Consider the following 14,933-nt stretch of genomic DNA (forward strand, 5'->3'; position numbering starts at 1 on the left):
TATCATGGCAAATAATATTTCAATAATAGGACAAGGAGTATCTCTGGAGGACATGGATAGCAGACATTTCAGGTCAGGACACATCTTCTTCCATTCCCTTCACAGATGCTGCCTGACCCTCTGAGTTATTCCAGCACTTTGAATCGTAAGCACAATTCCAACATCTGCAGTTCCTTGTGTCTTGACAATCGTGAATTAAATAGATTTAAGTCGAGTGATCCCCGTACAGGGCCTGTCCCACCAGCATGCAGGCGGCGAGCGCGACCAAGCCGGAAGCGGGAGCCGCGCAGAGGTCGAGTGATCCCCTTAAACGGCCTGTCTCACGAGCATGCGACTGTATGCAGCAAGCGCGACCTAACGTGGTCGCTTGAGCCGTACGGCCTCGCGGGGCCGGTCCCACTTCGATCGCCAGAGCCGTATGGAGTTGTGCGGAGCTGGTCCCGACATTGCGCGGGGCTCCGAAAAACTAACACCGTTCAAAAATTCCACGCAGCAACGGCCTGCCGGCCCGCAGCCGCATTGAGGCCGTACGCACCGCCTCGACGGGCGTGTGCAGCGTCTCGATGCCGTACGCACTGTCTCAACGCCGTACGCAGCGTCTTGACGGCGTACGCCTAGCGCGAACTTCCCGTCAACTCGTACGGGATCACTCGACTTCTGTGCGGCCCCTGCTTCCGGTTTGGTCACGCTCGCCGCATGCAGTCGCATGCTGGTGGGACAGGCCCTGTACGGGGATCACTCGACCTCCGCACAGCCCCCACTTCCGGTTTGGTCTCGCTGGCCGCATGCAGTCGCATACTCGTGGGACAGGCCATTAACAGCGCCAGAGATCCGGGTTCAATTCTGACTACAGGTGCTGTCCATACGGAGTTTGTGCATTCTCTAGGTGCCCTGGTTCACTCCAAGGTTAATTGGTTTCAGTAAATTGTCCCTAGAGTGTGTGGGATACTGTCAGTGTAAGGGGTGGCTGCTGGTTGGTGTGGACTTGTGGGCCGAAGGGTCTGTTTCTGCGCTGTGTATTTAAAGTCCAAAGAAAGGGCCCAGCAAATCACTCAACTTAGACAAATTGGAGACGGGTAATAAATGCAGATCTAGCCTGTAAAAGTATAAATTTGTTCTACTTTATGAAACTAGTCTGTGCAGAAGAGAGGTTGCACTGCAAAGCAGTTGTGATTTAATAAATGGACATTTTTTATTGAACATTCCTCAAAAACTGAAAAAAAACAATCACGATCATTTCAATCTACTAACGGAAATCTCAACATTTCCCATTTCCAGTGACCATTCACCAGAACTCTGATCACTGCTAATTAGCTGGAGTGACCTAAACCTGTGGCCTGTTTTAGTGTTTTGGATTGGTCATAGAAACATAGAAACATAGAAATTAGGTGCAGGAGTAGGCCATTCGGCCCTTCGAGCCTGCACCGCCATTCAATATGATCATGGCTGATCATCCAACTCAGTATCCCATACCTGCCTTCTCTCCATACCCTCTGATCCCCTTAGCCACAAGGGCCACATCTAACTCCCTCTTAAATATAGCCAATGAACTGGCCTCGACTACCCTCTGTGGCAGGGAGTTCCAGAGATTCACCACTCTCTGTGTGAAAAAAGTTCTTCTCATCTCGGTTTTAAAGGATTTCCCCCTTATCCTTAAGCTGTGACCCCTTGTCCTGGACTTCCCCAACATCGGGAGCAATCTTCCTGCATTTAGCCTGTCCAACCCCTTAAGAATTTTGTAAGTTTCTATAAGATCCCCTCTCAATCTCCTAAATTCTAGAGAGTATAAACCAAGTCTATCCAGTCTTTCTTCATAAGACAGTCCTGACATCCCAGGAATCAGTCTGGTGAACCTTCTCTGCACTCCCTCTATGGCAATAATGTCCTTCCTCAGATTTGGAGACCAAAACTGTACGCAATACTCCAGGTGTGGTCTCACCAAGACCCTGTACAACTGCAGTAGAACCTCCCTGCTCCTATACTCAAATCCTTTTGCTATGAAAGCTAACATACCATTCGCTTTCTTCACTGCCTGCTGCACCTGCATGCCCACTTTCAATGACTGGTGTACCATGACACCCAGGTCTCGCTGCATCTCCCCTTTTCCTAGTCGGCCACCATTTAGATAATAGTCTGCTTTCCTGTTTTTGCCACCAAAATGGATAACCTCACATTTATCCACATTATACTGCATCTGCCAAACATTTGCCCACTCACCCAGCCTATCCAAGTCACCTTGCAGTCTCCTAGCATCCTCCTCACAGCTAACACTGCCCCCCAGCTTAGTGTCATCTGCAAACTTGGAGATATTGCCTTCAATTCCCTCATCCAGATCATTAATATATATTGTAAATAGCTGGGGTCCCAGCACTGAGCCTTGCGGTACCCCACTAATCACTGCCTGCCATTGTGAAAAGGACCCGTTTACTCCTACTCTTTGCTTCCTGTTTGCCAGCCAGTTCTCTATCCACATCAATACTGAACCCCCAATGCCGTGTGCTTTAAGTTTGTAAACTAATCTCTTATGTGGGACCTTGTCGAAAGCCTTCTGGAAGTCCAGATACACCACATCCACTGGTTCTCCCCTATCCACGCTACTAGTTACATCCTCGAAAAATTCTATAAGATTCGTCAGACATGATTTACCTTTTGTAAATCCATGCTGACTTTGTCCAATGATTTCACCACTTTCCAAATGTGCTGCTATCCCATCTTTAATAACTGACTCTAGCAGTTTCCCCACTACCGATGTTAGACTAACTGGTCTGTAATTCCCCGTTTTCTCTCTCCCTCCCTTCTTAAAAAGTGGGGTTACGTTTGCTACCCGCCAATCCTCAGGAACTACTCCAGAATCTAAAGAGTTTTGAAAGATTATTACTAATGCATCCACTATTTCTGGAGCTACTTCCTTAAGTACTCTGGGATGCAGCCTATCTGGCCCTGGGGATTTATCGGCCTTTAATCCATTTAATTTACCCAACACCACTTCCCGGCTAACCTGGATTTCACTCAATTCCTCCAACTCCTTTGACCCGCGATCCCCTGCTATTTCCGGCAGATTATTTATGTCTTCTTTAGTGAAGACGGAACCAAAGTAGTTATTCAATTGGTCCGCCATATCCTTGTTCCCCATGATCAACTCACCTGTTTCTGACTGCAAGGGACCTACATTTGTTTTAACTAATCTCTTTCTTTTCACATATCTATAAAAACTTTTGCAGTCAGTTTTTATGTTCCCTGCCAGTTTTCTTTCATAATCTATTTTTCCTTTCCTAATTAAGCCCTTTGTCCTCCTCTGCTGGTCTCTGAATTTCTCCCAGTCCTCCGGTATGCTGATTTTTCTGGCTAATTTGTACGCATCATCCTTCGCTTTGATACTATCCCTGATTTCCCTTGTTATCCACGGATGCACTACCTTCCCTGATTTATTCTTTTGCCAAACTGGGATGAACAATTTTTGTAGTTCATCCATGCAGTCTTTAAATGTCTTCCATTGCATATCCACCGTCAACCCTTTTAGAATTAATTGCCAGTCAATCTTGGCCAATTCACGTCTCATACCCTCAAAGTTACCTTTCTTTAAGTTCAGAACCATTGTTTCTGAATTAACAATGTCACTCTCCATCCTAATGAAGAACTCAACCATATTATGGTCGCTCTTGCCCAAGGGGGCACGTACAACAAGACTGCTAACTAACCCTTCCTCATTACTCAATACCCAGTCTAAAATAGCCTGCTCTCTCGTTGGTTCCTCTACATGTTGATTTAGATAACTATCCCGCATACATTCCAAAAAATCCTCTTCCTCAGCACCCCTGCCAATTTGATTCACCCAATCTATATGTAGATTGAAGTCACCCATTATAACGGTTTTGCCTTTGTCGCATGCATTTCTAATTTCCTGTTTGATACCATCTCCAACTTCACTACTACTGTTAGGTGGCCTGTACATAACACCCACCAGCGTTTTCTGCCCCTTAGTGTTTCGCAGCTCTACCCATACCGATTCCACATCCTGCAAACTAATGTCCTTCCTTTCCATTGCGTTAATCTCCTCTCTAATCAGCAACGCTACCCCACCTCCTTTTCCTTTCTCTCCATCCCTCCTGAATATTGAATATCCCTGGATGTTCAGCTCCCAGCCTTGGTCACCCTGGAGCCATGTCTCCGTGATCCCAACTATATCATAGTCATTAATAGCTATCTGCACATTCAACTCATCCACCTTATTACGAATGCTCCTTGCATTGAGACACAAAGCCTTCAGGCTTGTTTTTACAACACTCTTACCCCTTATACAATTTTGTTGAAAAGTGGCCCTTTTTGATTTTTGCCCTGGATTTTCCGGCCTGCCACTTTTACTTTTCACCTTGCTACCTATTGCTCCTACCCTCATTTTACACCCCTCTGTCTCTACGCTCACACATTTAAGAAACCCTTTCCCTTTAACTCCATCCTCCGCTAGCCCATTCGACACCCCACCCCCCTTATTCAGTATAAAACCACCCGTGTAGCAGTGGCAAACCTGCCTGCCAGAATGCTGGTCCCACACCTGTTAAGATGCAATCCGTCCCTTTTGTACAGTTCCCCCTTACCCCAAAACAGATCCCAGTGATCTAAGAATCTAAATCCCTGCCCCGTGCACCAGTTCCTCAGCCACACGTTCAGGTCCCGTATCTCCCTGTTCCTGCTCTCGCCAGCACGAGGAACTGGAAGCAAACCGGAGATAACAACCCTGGAGGTCCTGCTTTTCAGCATTTTTCCGAGCTCTCTAAAGTCACGCTGCAGAATATTAATCCCCTTCTTTCCGACATCGTTTGTGCCGACATGTGCCGACTACCACTTCCGGATGTTCACCATCGCCCTTGAGGATTTTCTGCACTCTGTCCGTGACATCCTGGATCCTGGCACCAGGAAGGCAGCACACCATCCTCGCATCCCGTCTGTTGCCGCAGAAACCCCTGTCCGTACCTCTCACAATGGAGTCTCCTACTACAATGGCGTTGCCTGCCTTAGGCCTTTTTGGTTTTGGCTCAACAGCCCTATTCGCATCACAAGCCAGTCCGCCGCCCAGTGTAAACACCTCTTCTGTCCCGACAGCTTCTAAGTGGGTGAACCTGTTCACAAGAGGTACAACACCCGGGGACGTTGGCATTCCATGCTTCCCTCCCGTTCTCACTGTCTCCCACCTTCTCTCTTCCAGTCAATTTGCTTGTAGATTTATCCCAGTCATTCCGAGTTATCCATTGTCTTATATAGTCACCAATGATCAAAGATAGAGGCAATACAGTGGCTCAGCGGTAGAGTTGCTGCCTTACAGTGCCAGTGCCAGTTTGAGCCTGACAATGGGTACTGTCAGTATGGAGTTTGTACATTCTCCCTGTGACTATGTAGGTTTTCTCCGGGTGCTCCAGTCTCCTCCCACATTCCAAAGACGTGCAGGTTTGTAGGTTAATAGGTTTCTGTAAAATGCCCCTTGGGTGTAGGATAGAACTAGTATATGGGTTATTGTTGGTCAGCGTGGTTTCCACGCTGTATTTCTAAGCTAAATTAAACATGTTTTGTTATTGTGCTGATTGGGGAAATACCAAGAAAAATATTTACAAAACAAATATTTAGTTCATTGCCTGAAGAATACTACTGGCAGAAATCTATTCAAATAGCTCTCTTCCATTTTGTAGTCATACAAAAGAGAAGCAATACCCCATTAACATACCTACAGGAATAGAAATTATATTTCAATCCATTCTTCAAAAAGAACATAGACAATACAGAGCCTATATCATTCCTAAAAATGGCCAGTTATCAACTCCAATCTAATTCTTGATTAGAACGGGTGTCAAGGGTTATGGGGAGAAGGCAGGCAAATGGGATTAGGAGGGGGAGATCAGCCATAATTGAATGGCGGAGAATACTGTGCTGGCATGTACTGTTACAAAATAAAACACTGATCAAGGCTAAACAGTTTGTAACACTTCCAGGACACTGGATGACTTGATATGGAGAGGATGTTTCCACTAGTAGGAGGTCAAAGCCTCAGAATTAAACAATGTTCCTTTAGGAGGGAGTGGAGGAGGAATTTCTTTAGTCAGAGGGTGGTGAATCTGTGGAATTCATTGAAGGCTCCATGAAGGCTGTGAAGTCCAAGTCAATGGATATTTTTAAGGCAGAGATAGATAGATTCTTCATTAGTACGGGTATCAGGGGTTATGGGGAGAAGGCAGGAGAATGGGGTTAGGAGGAAGAGATAGATCAGCCATTATTAAATGGCGGAGTAGACTTGATGGGCCGAATGGCCTAATTCTGCTCCAATCACTTATGAAATTATGAACAATGCCTGCCTTCTCAAGCCAACTAGAAATGCTGCTGTCAAAGTTGCAAGCAGTCCCAGAACAAATAAAATGTCTAATTATTCTTAAAAGATAGCAAATTTAGTAAAGAACCGGACTCAAAGACCTAAGCTAGAGGGAGAGGTTGGGCAGGATAAGACTTTAGACTAGGAGGTAATGGGGGGTGAAAAATACGGGTGGTATATCCCTTTTTGCGGAGTTTTTTTAAATAATAGAGCGATTGTTACTCTTTCTTTCTTTCTTTCTTTTCTAGGGTCTATTTCTTAACTTTCTTCTCTAACTCCTTTTCTAATGGGCTTTCTTTTCCCAACACTTTCCTGCACCTTCACGACTCTTTCTCACTTTCCTTACTTCTTTAATTTCTATCTTTTTTAAAGTTCAAAAAATGAAGGTGTACAACAAATGTAATGAGATATATGTGGTGTGTATTACTGCAACTTATTGTACTTCTAATAAAAATAAAATAAAAAAAAAAAAAAAAAAAAAAAAAAGAGACTAGGAGGTAGTTGAGGATATTTGGACAGGCATATGGTTAGAAAAGGTTTAGAGGGATATGGGCCAAATGCAGGCAGGTGGGACTAGTGTAGATAAGGCATGTTGGTCGGCATGGGCATGTTGGGTCAAAGGGCCTGTTTCCATTTTGTAAGACTCTATGACTCCATGATGTTATGAAAGAAAATTAAAATCAATTTCCAACTATTTTGGGGGGGAAATAGCACCACCTAACAATATCAGTAGCTCTTATTTCATACAATGGGGATATATTATGGCTAAATAAAGCAAATCAGAGCAATTAATATAGAAAACTAATGAATTTATTATTTGGCAGGGGGCAGAGCATTTATTATGAAGTTAAATAAAGAAGTTGTGGGCTCCATTCATCTTTCAGAGCTGTAATTCCATCCCTACACTAGCCTTCAAGTAAAAGAGCATCACAATGCTTGAAGCATCAATTGTATAGGAGAATTAAATTAAGATGATTCACCGTACTAATGATACCTGTTTCAACTACAATCAGGTTCTTGCAGCAGAGCTTCTTTCCTGAAGGATTGGTCTTGTGTGCTCCTACAACAGCGTGATATGATATAATTAATATAAAGAACCATTCTCACATTCCGCAAAAAAAATTAAACTCTACTAATCAAAACTGAAATATCCCTATATCCCTGCAGTCACCAATAACTGTAGATGCTGAAATCTGGAGCAAAAAATAAGGAGAGCTGCTGGAGGAGCTCAGCGGCTCAGGCAGCATCTGTGGAGGGAAATAGACAGTCGACCTTTCGGGCTGAGACTCTTTATCGGGACTGAAAGAGGAGAGGGGAAGCAGGGTACAGAGGTGTGGGAGAGGGATGGGGCAAGAGCTGGCAAGCTGGCCTTTTCAGCACTTTTCTTTTAATATCCTTGCAACATTTATCAATCTAACACATTTGTGTCAGATCAATGGCTTTAAATTGGAAAATCACTGTCAACAGCAGGAATCAATCAATTAAATCAGAAGTATATCAACTGTCATATGGGCAATGATAGTTTACTGAGAAAGTAAGCAATGAAGTCTTGTTCAACTGAATGATCGGAATATATGAATACATTTTCAAGGAAGTGTATCCAATCTTATTCATCCTCAAGTAAAATGATAGAAACACAAAATGGCCAATCATTTCTACATTTTGAACTATATTCAGCTTCAGGGTACAGTACGTCGTGACATGTAATTCAATTTAAACACAACACTTTACACACGTAGTATTTATTGTATTTGTAGTCCTGATTGCTTCAAATGTAATATGGAAACCAATACTGATGGGCTGCAGTAGAGAGATTATGGTAAATGATGGGAGAATGGGTAACAGCAATTGCACAATCACACTGGTGTAAAGATATCAGTAGAGCACATATAACCTTCATTGATAAGAGGTATTGAAGCCATTTGCTCAACACTGATACATTTACTCTATCTATTTATCAAATCCTTTAAGGGCCTGTCCCACTTTCACGACCTAATTCACGACCTTTTTTACTTGTGAACATTTTTCATCAGGCTAGAAAGACGGCCTAACCTACCTGATGCCACAAGTACCTACGACTAGCATCACAGCCTGCTTACGACCTCCTACGACGTCGTACGACCTTGTGACGACCATGCTGCGAGTATGAGTCAAGGGCAAACTCTGCAGAGGTTGTGAATTAGGTCGTGAAAGTGGGACAGGCCCTTTACCAATCCAAGAATCCAACACATCAGTCATGTGATAGACACAAAATGCTGGAGTAACTCAGTGGGACAGGCAGCATCTCTGGAGTGAAGGAATGGGTGATGTTTCGACCCTTTCTTTAGATTGATGTCAGGGGTAAGGGATATACATAGATAAGATGAGGTGTGATGCGTAAGGTGTGAAAATAGAACAAAGGGAATGGAGATCAAGGGAAATGTACAATAGATCATTGTTAGCTGGGAGAAGGTAACAACAAAGCAAACAGAGATAAAATGTAAGGTACACAAAATTGCTGGGGGAACTCAGCGGGTGCAGCAGCATCTATGGAGCGAAGGAAATAGGCGACGTTTCGGGCCGAAACCCTTCTTCTCCACAGAGATAAAATGTAGTCGGAGACAGTAAGACTGGTTGGAGAACTGGGAAGGGGTAGGAATGGAGAGAGAGGAAAAGCAGGGTTGCTTGAAGTTAGAGAAGTCAATGTTCATACCACTGGGGTGTAAGCTTCCCAAGCGAAATATGAGGTGCTCTTTCCTCCAAATTGTGCTGGGCCTCACTCTGACAATGGAGGAGGACCAGGACAGAAAGGTCAGTGTGGGAATGGGAGGGGGAGTTAATGTTTAGCAACTGGGAGGTCAGGTAGGTTTATGCGGAATCAGCGGAGGTGTTCAGCGAAACGATCGCCGAGCCTTTGCTTGGTCTTGCCCATATATAGGAGTCCACATCTGGAACAGCGGATGCAGTGGATGAGGTAGGAGGAGCTGCAAGTGAACGTCTGCCTCACCTGAAAAGACTGTTGGGGTCCTTGGACAGAGTCGAGGGGGGGAGGTATATGGACAGGTGTTGCATCTCCTGCGGTCGCTGGGGAAAGTACCTGGGGAGGCGGTGGTTTTGGTGGGAAGGGACAAGTTGACCAGGGAGTTGCGGAAGAATGTTTTCTGCAGAAAGTGGAAAGGGGTGGAGATGGGAAGATGTGGCTAATGGTGGGATCCCGCTGGAGGTGGCAAACATGTTGGAGGATTATCTGCTGTATGCGATGGCTGATGGGGTGGAATGTGAGCACTAGGGGAACTCTGTTCCTGTTACGACTGGCGGGAGGGGAAATAAGAGCAGAGCTGCAGGATATCGAGGAGTCCCTAGTGAGGGCCTCATTTATGATGGAACTGCAGACACTGGAATCTTGCATCGAACACCAAGTGCTGGAGTAACTTAGTAGGTCAGGTAGCATGTCTTTAAGACATGGATAGATGACGTTTTGGGTTGGGACCCTTCTTCATCTTGCCTTTGTATCGACAATCACAATATTAAAACCGTACTTTCCATGTTAAGTTTATAATTTCATGCAATGTGTGGGTTAATATGAAAATCCAGCAGGTTAATAATAATGGGGAGACCAAGAAAAAGCTTCTCCTTGTTTGAGGCAAATGATGCAGTGGCCAGAATCAACCCATTACTATGTCATATTGTAGTTCAGTGTGTATCTCTGGTGAAACTAGCAGACTGATCTATGCCTTAATAAGAGCATAGATATTTATTTGGAGTATGAAGGTGGGTCCGGACCAGAAACGTTGCCTATTCATGTCCTCCCGAGATGCTGAAGAAGGGTCTCGACTCAAAACGTCACCCATTCCTTCGCTCCAGAGATGCAGCCTGTCCCGCTGAGTTGCTCCAGCATTTTGTGTTTTAATATTAAATTTTAATAGTCCATCATCTGCACTTCCTTGTGTCTCCCTTATTGATGTGTTGTTTCCGTGCCAATAGCATGTCAGCCAATCTGAAGCAATTTTAGAATATCCTCTGAAATAAGTCCATCCTGTATAAAGTGAAATGAACAAAGACTTGTATGGAGCTTTGATTTAGTTCCCTAATCTACTCACTGATTAATGGGACATGCTGTGGCATTTAATAAGCCCTTACTCATCAGCAGTGTATCTGTTGAGAGTGTGAACTTTATGAATTCTCTCTTTTAGCTGTGTTCTAACTGAACACTTTAAAACAAGCACAGCATTCCAATTTTTGCCAAGGCTGGCTGTGGATTATTATAGTGGCAAATCTTAAGCCACATCAGCCCACTGCATGATTGAACAGTCAATGAATTCCCTGCAGTGTCTACTCTTACAAATGCCAACTGGGACTGCATCCTTTAGTATCATTTCATCTCAATGTTACAGTTATTTCTGTTTGTCGTTCACATTAAATCAGTTAGTATACCATTCTCAACCAATATGGATATAAAATTTCACTTCTAGTAATGTTCGGATTCCAATTCGTTACCATTACTTTTAATGAAAAATTACACTTGTCAATTGTTCCTCTAATACAAATCTTGAAGACCTTTGCCTTTCCTCAATGAATGTTCAGCACTGAGTTTACCTTATTCACAAGCTTTTTGGTCCCTATTTTTAAACGTTACTTTAGAGATACAGCACCAAAACAGGCTCTCCAGCCCACCAAGTCCAGGCTGACCAGTGATCATCCCGTACACTAGCGACTATCCCACACACTACGGACAATTTACAATTATACTGAAGCCACAAACATGGATGTCTTTATCGTGTGGTAGGAAACCGGAGCACCTCGAGAAAACCTATATGTTCACCGGGAGAACGTACAGATTCCATACAGACAGTACCAGTCAGGATCAAACCCAGGTTTCTAGTGCTGGAAGGAAGGAACTCTACCGTTCCACCACGTGCCACCCTGTTGAAAAATAAAACAAGGTATAGCTTTGAAAACTATAGCGTACATTTCTGTTATTCTCTCGACTCTTCCCGAAGGCTATGATCTCTGTTATTTTTCAACTGATATCTTGAAAGCTCTTGAATACTCCCACTACTTTCTCTTGTTGAAATCTATCAAAGCCACAGGGATAATTATAAAAGCAATGTGCTTATTCTCGCTGGGATACATTGTACAAGCATTGACACGGTTTATCCAAGCTGTGACATGTTGTTTTGTGCAACAATTGACTCAAAGTACCCAAAGCAAGTCACTTTATTCAAAGATAGACACAAAATGCTGGAGTAACTCAGTGGAACAGGTAGAATCTCTGGAGAGAAGTGGTCTTGAGAAGCGTCTCGACTCAAAACATCACCCATTCCTTCTCTCCATAGATGCTGCCTGTCCCGCTGAGTTAAGGGCCTGTCCCACCAGCATGCGACTGCATGCGGCAAGCGCGACCAAACCGGAAGCGGGGGCCGCGCGGAGGTCGAGTGATCCCCGTACAGGGCCTGTCCCAACAGCATGCGACTGTATGCGGCGAGCGCGACCAAACCGGAAGCGGGGGCCGCGCGGAGGTCGAGTGATCCCGTACGAGTTGACGTGAAGTTCGAGCGAAATCCGCGGGAAGTTCGTGCATGACGTATGGCGTTACGACGCTGCGTACGGCGTCAAGACGCTGCGTATGTCGTTGAGATGCTGCGCACGCCCATCGAGGCAGTGCGTACGGCTTCAATGCGGCTGCGGGCCGGCAGGCCGTTGCTGCGCGGAATTTTTGGACAGTGTCAGTTTTTCGCGCGATGTCAGGACCAGCTCCGCACAACTCCATAAGGCTCCGGCGATCGAAGTGGGACCGGCCCCGCGAGGTCGTACGGCCCAAGCGACCACGTTAGGTCGCATTTGCCGCATGCAGTCGCATGCTCGTGGGACAGGCCATTTACTCCAGCAATTTGGGTCTATCTTCGATGTAAACCAGCATCTGCAGTTCCTTCCTACTTACTTCATTCAACACAGGGTCAGTGTTATTAACCAGAGAAAAGGATGTTAAGAGAGTTTGAAATATAATCCCAATAAATGGAAAGTAAACATAGTTAGTACATTGGAGGAAACTACATATAAAACTCTTAAATGCATTAATCCATGTGGGAACTAGGGATAGCTGCATTGGCCAAAAATGAATTCAAGGCACAGAAGAAAGAATGAAAGTCTGCACTGTGCCTACATTGTTTAGTGGGTTATCTTTAATTACCACCTTTGCAGTGAACCATGTCATTCTGATTGGTTTACCGGGCCACCTAAATGTTCCTCTATGGTTTGCCTTAAATGTCTTAAATCAAGGGGAAAAAACCATGCACAGTTATTGATGAATTGCCATTAGAGTATGTAAAATCCTAATCCCACTCAGCTGCCATTTATTTCCAGGATCTTTCTGAGTGGCAGTAAAAAATCAGAAAGGGGCCACAATAAATGACAATAAAAACAGAGAAACACTCTGCAGGTCAGGCAGCAACAGGAAGGAGAAAAAGAATTAATGTTTCAGGTCAAAAACCCTTTGTTAGTTAGTTAGTTTGTTTAGTTTATTGCCGCGTGTACCGAGGTACAGTGAAAAGCTTTGTTGCATGCTATCCAGTCAGTGGAAAGACGATACATGATTACAATTGAGCCATCCACAGTGCACATATGTATGATAAAGGGATTAACATGAATAGTGTTTAGTGCAAGATAAAGTCCAGTAATGTCTGATCAAAGTTAGATCGAGGATCTCCAATGAGGTAGATAGGAGCTCAGGACTGCTCTCTTGCTGTTGATAGGATGGCTCAGTTGCCTGATGACAGCTGGGAAAAAACTGTCCCTGAATTTGGAGGTGTGCGTTTATTTAATAAGATCTCGGCTGATGCAGTAACACAATGTTTGATTTCCCTGATGTCAATGTTTGCCTTGAATGTACCTAAACATGAATCATTCATAGCTCTGTGGGGTGAAGAATTCCAAAGATTTACACCCCTTAGAGAATGAAATTGCTCCTCATCTAAGTTCTAAATGGCCGTGATATGTCCTGCCTCTTTTCGTTTCCAATTATTTTTTCCCCACTCTCTCTACAACAATTAGGCTGAAGAAGGGTCCCGACCTGAAATGTCACCTATCCATTTTCTCCAGAGACGCTGCCTGACCCGCTGAGTTCCTCCAGCATTTTGTGTCTATCTTTAGGATTCTCACACTCGCGCACAAGTCCCAGGATCACTGCCCGCTCTTGGCTGTTGATTTCCTGACTGTGCTGTAACATTGGACGCAACTCATGGGGTGCAGCAGTGAAGCACAAGTTGCAGAATTACCACGTTACACGTGGAGAGGAGTCTGGCCTCTGAACTTGTGCAAGACTGGGTCAGAATCTCCTTTCACATGAACCAACGACAAGGAGCAAATATTAAGTGAGTTACACCTTTTGAATGTGATTTTATTTAAAAGCAGTTAATTGTTAAAAGAAATCAACAATTCTTATCTATCTTTGAATTTGCAGGACCTACTTATTTTTTACTTTGTAATTATTTGTTAAATTCAGAAACATTTATGTTCGTTGATAGGTTTGACAGCTGGCCAAGCTTAACTGCTTGTCACAGTTCCCAGATGTTTTCAGTTGAGACTTCTTCTGCACTCCTCCCACCACAGGCCACACCAGTAAGAATTAGATTGGCATGTGACCAAGACAGAACGCAGTATAACTGCAAGCGGCAAGAGTGGGCTCCTGTGAAGTGTGTGTGGGCATTCCATTGACAACAAATCCTGTTAATTCAGTTTATGGGCGATAATGGTAAACAACTCACAATGGTCACACAGTTTGAGAACAGTCTCTGTGAACTAATATTTACTTGAATTGTTGTATTGTATTGTATTCAATTTATTGTCATTGTCTCATATTAGAGACAACAAAATGAATTTTCGTTACAGTTAAGTATCATTAAAAAAATAATAATAATAAATAAATAAAAACATATTTAAATTTTTTTTTAAAAGCGCAAACACAGAAGTCCACGACACAACATAACCACAACACAACACAGTGGCACCAAAGTTGAGGAAGGTACCATAGTCCAGACAGCCTCCCCTCCGATCTTCCCAGATGTTCACCCGTGGTCGGGGCCTCCCGAGCACCCGCAGTCGCCGCCACGGGCAGCATGATGCTCAGGCCCTCACGCCGGGATGATGGAACCCCGACGCCAAACCCGACGGAGAACATCCTCAGCGGCCCGGACCTCCAGGTCAGCTACCTCCCACCGGAGTCCGCGGCTCCCGAGTCCGCAGGCCGAGCCGGGCGGAGTCGCAGGACTCCGCAATGTTGATCAGCGCCACCCGCGTTGGGAGCTCCGCGAACCACAGCTCCGCGATGTCGGTGCAGCAGGCCCAGCACTCCGGGGCTCCAAACGGCGATCCCCGGTAAAGCATCGCCCGCCCCGCGATGTATCCAATGCTGTGCCGCTGCTGATGTTGGAGTTCTGGTCGGTCCCCGCAGGAAAGGCCGCGCTAATCCAGTAGGTAGGCCGCTGGTGGGGGGGGGGCGAGGATGCGACTCGAATAATAGTCGCATCCTCTCCAGGAAGCGACTGAAGGACGGTATCCCCCTTACCGTACTCTCTTCTCCCACATAAAGACATTTAAAAAA

Source organism: Amblyraja radiata, chromosome 16 (genome assembly GCF_010909765.2).
Source record: "Amblyraja radiata isolate CabotCenter1 chromosome 16, sAmbRad1.1.pri, whole genome shotgun sequence".
NCBI lineage: Eukaryota > Metazoa > Chordata > Chondrichthyes > Rajiformes > Rajidae > Amblyraja > Amblyraja radiata.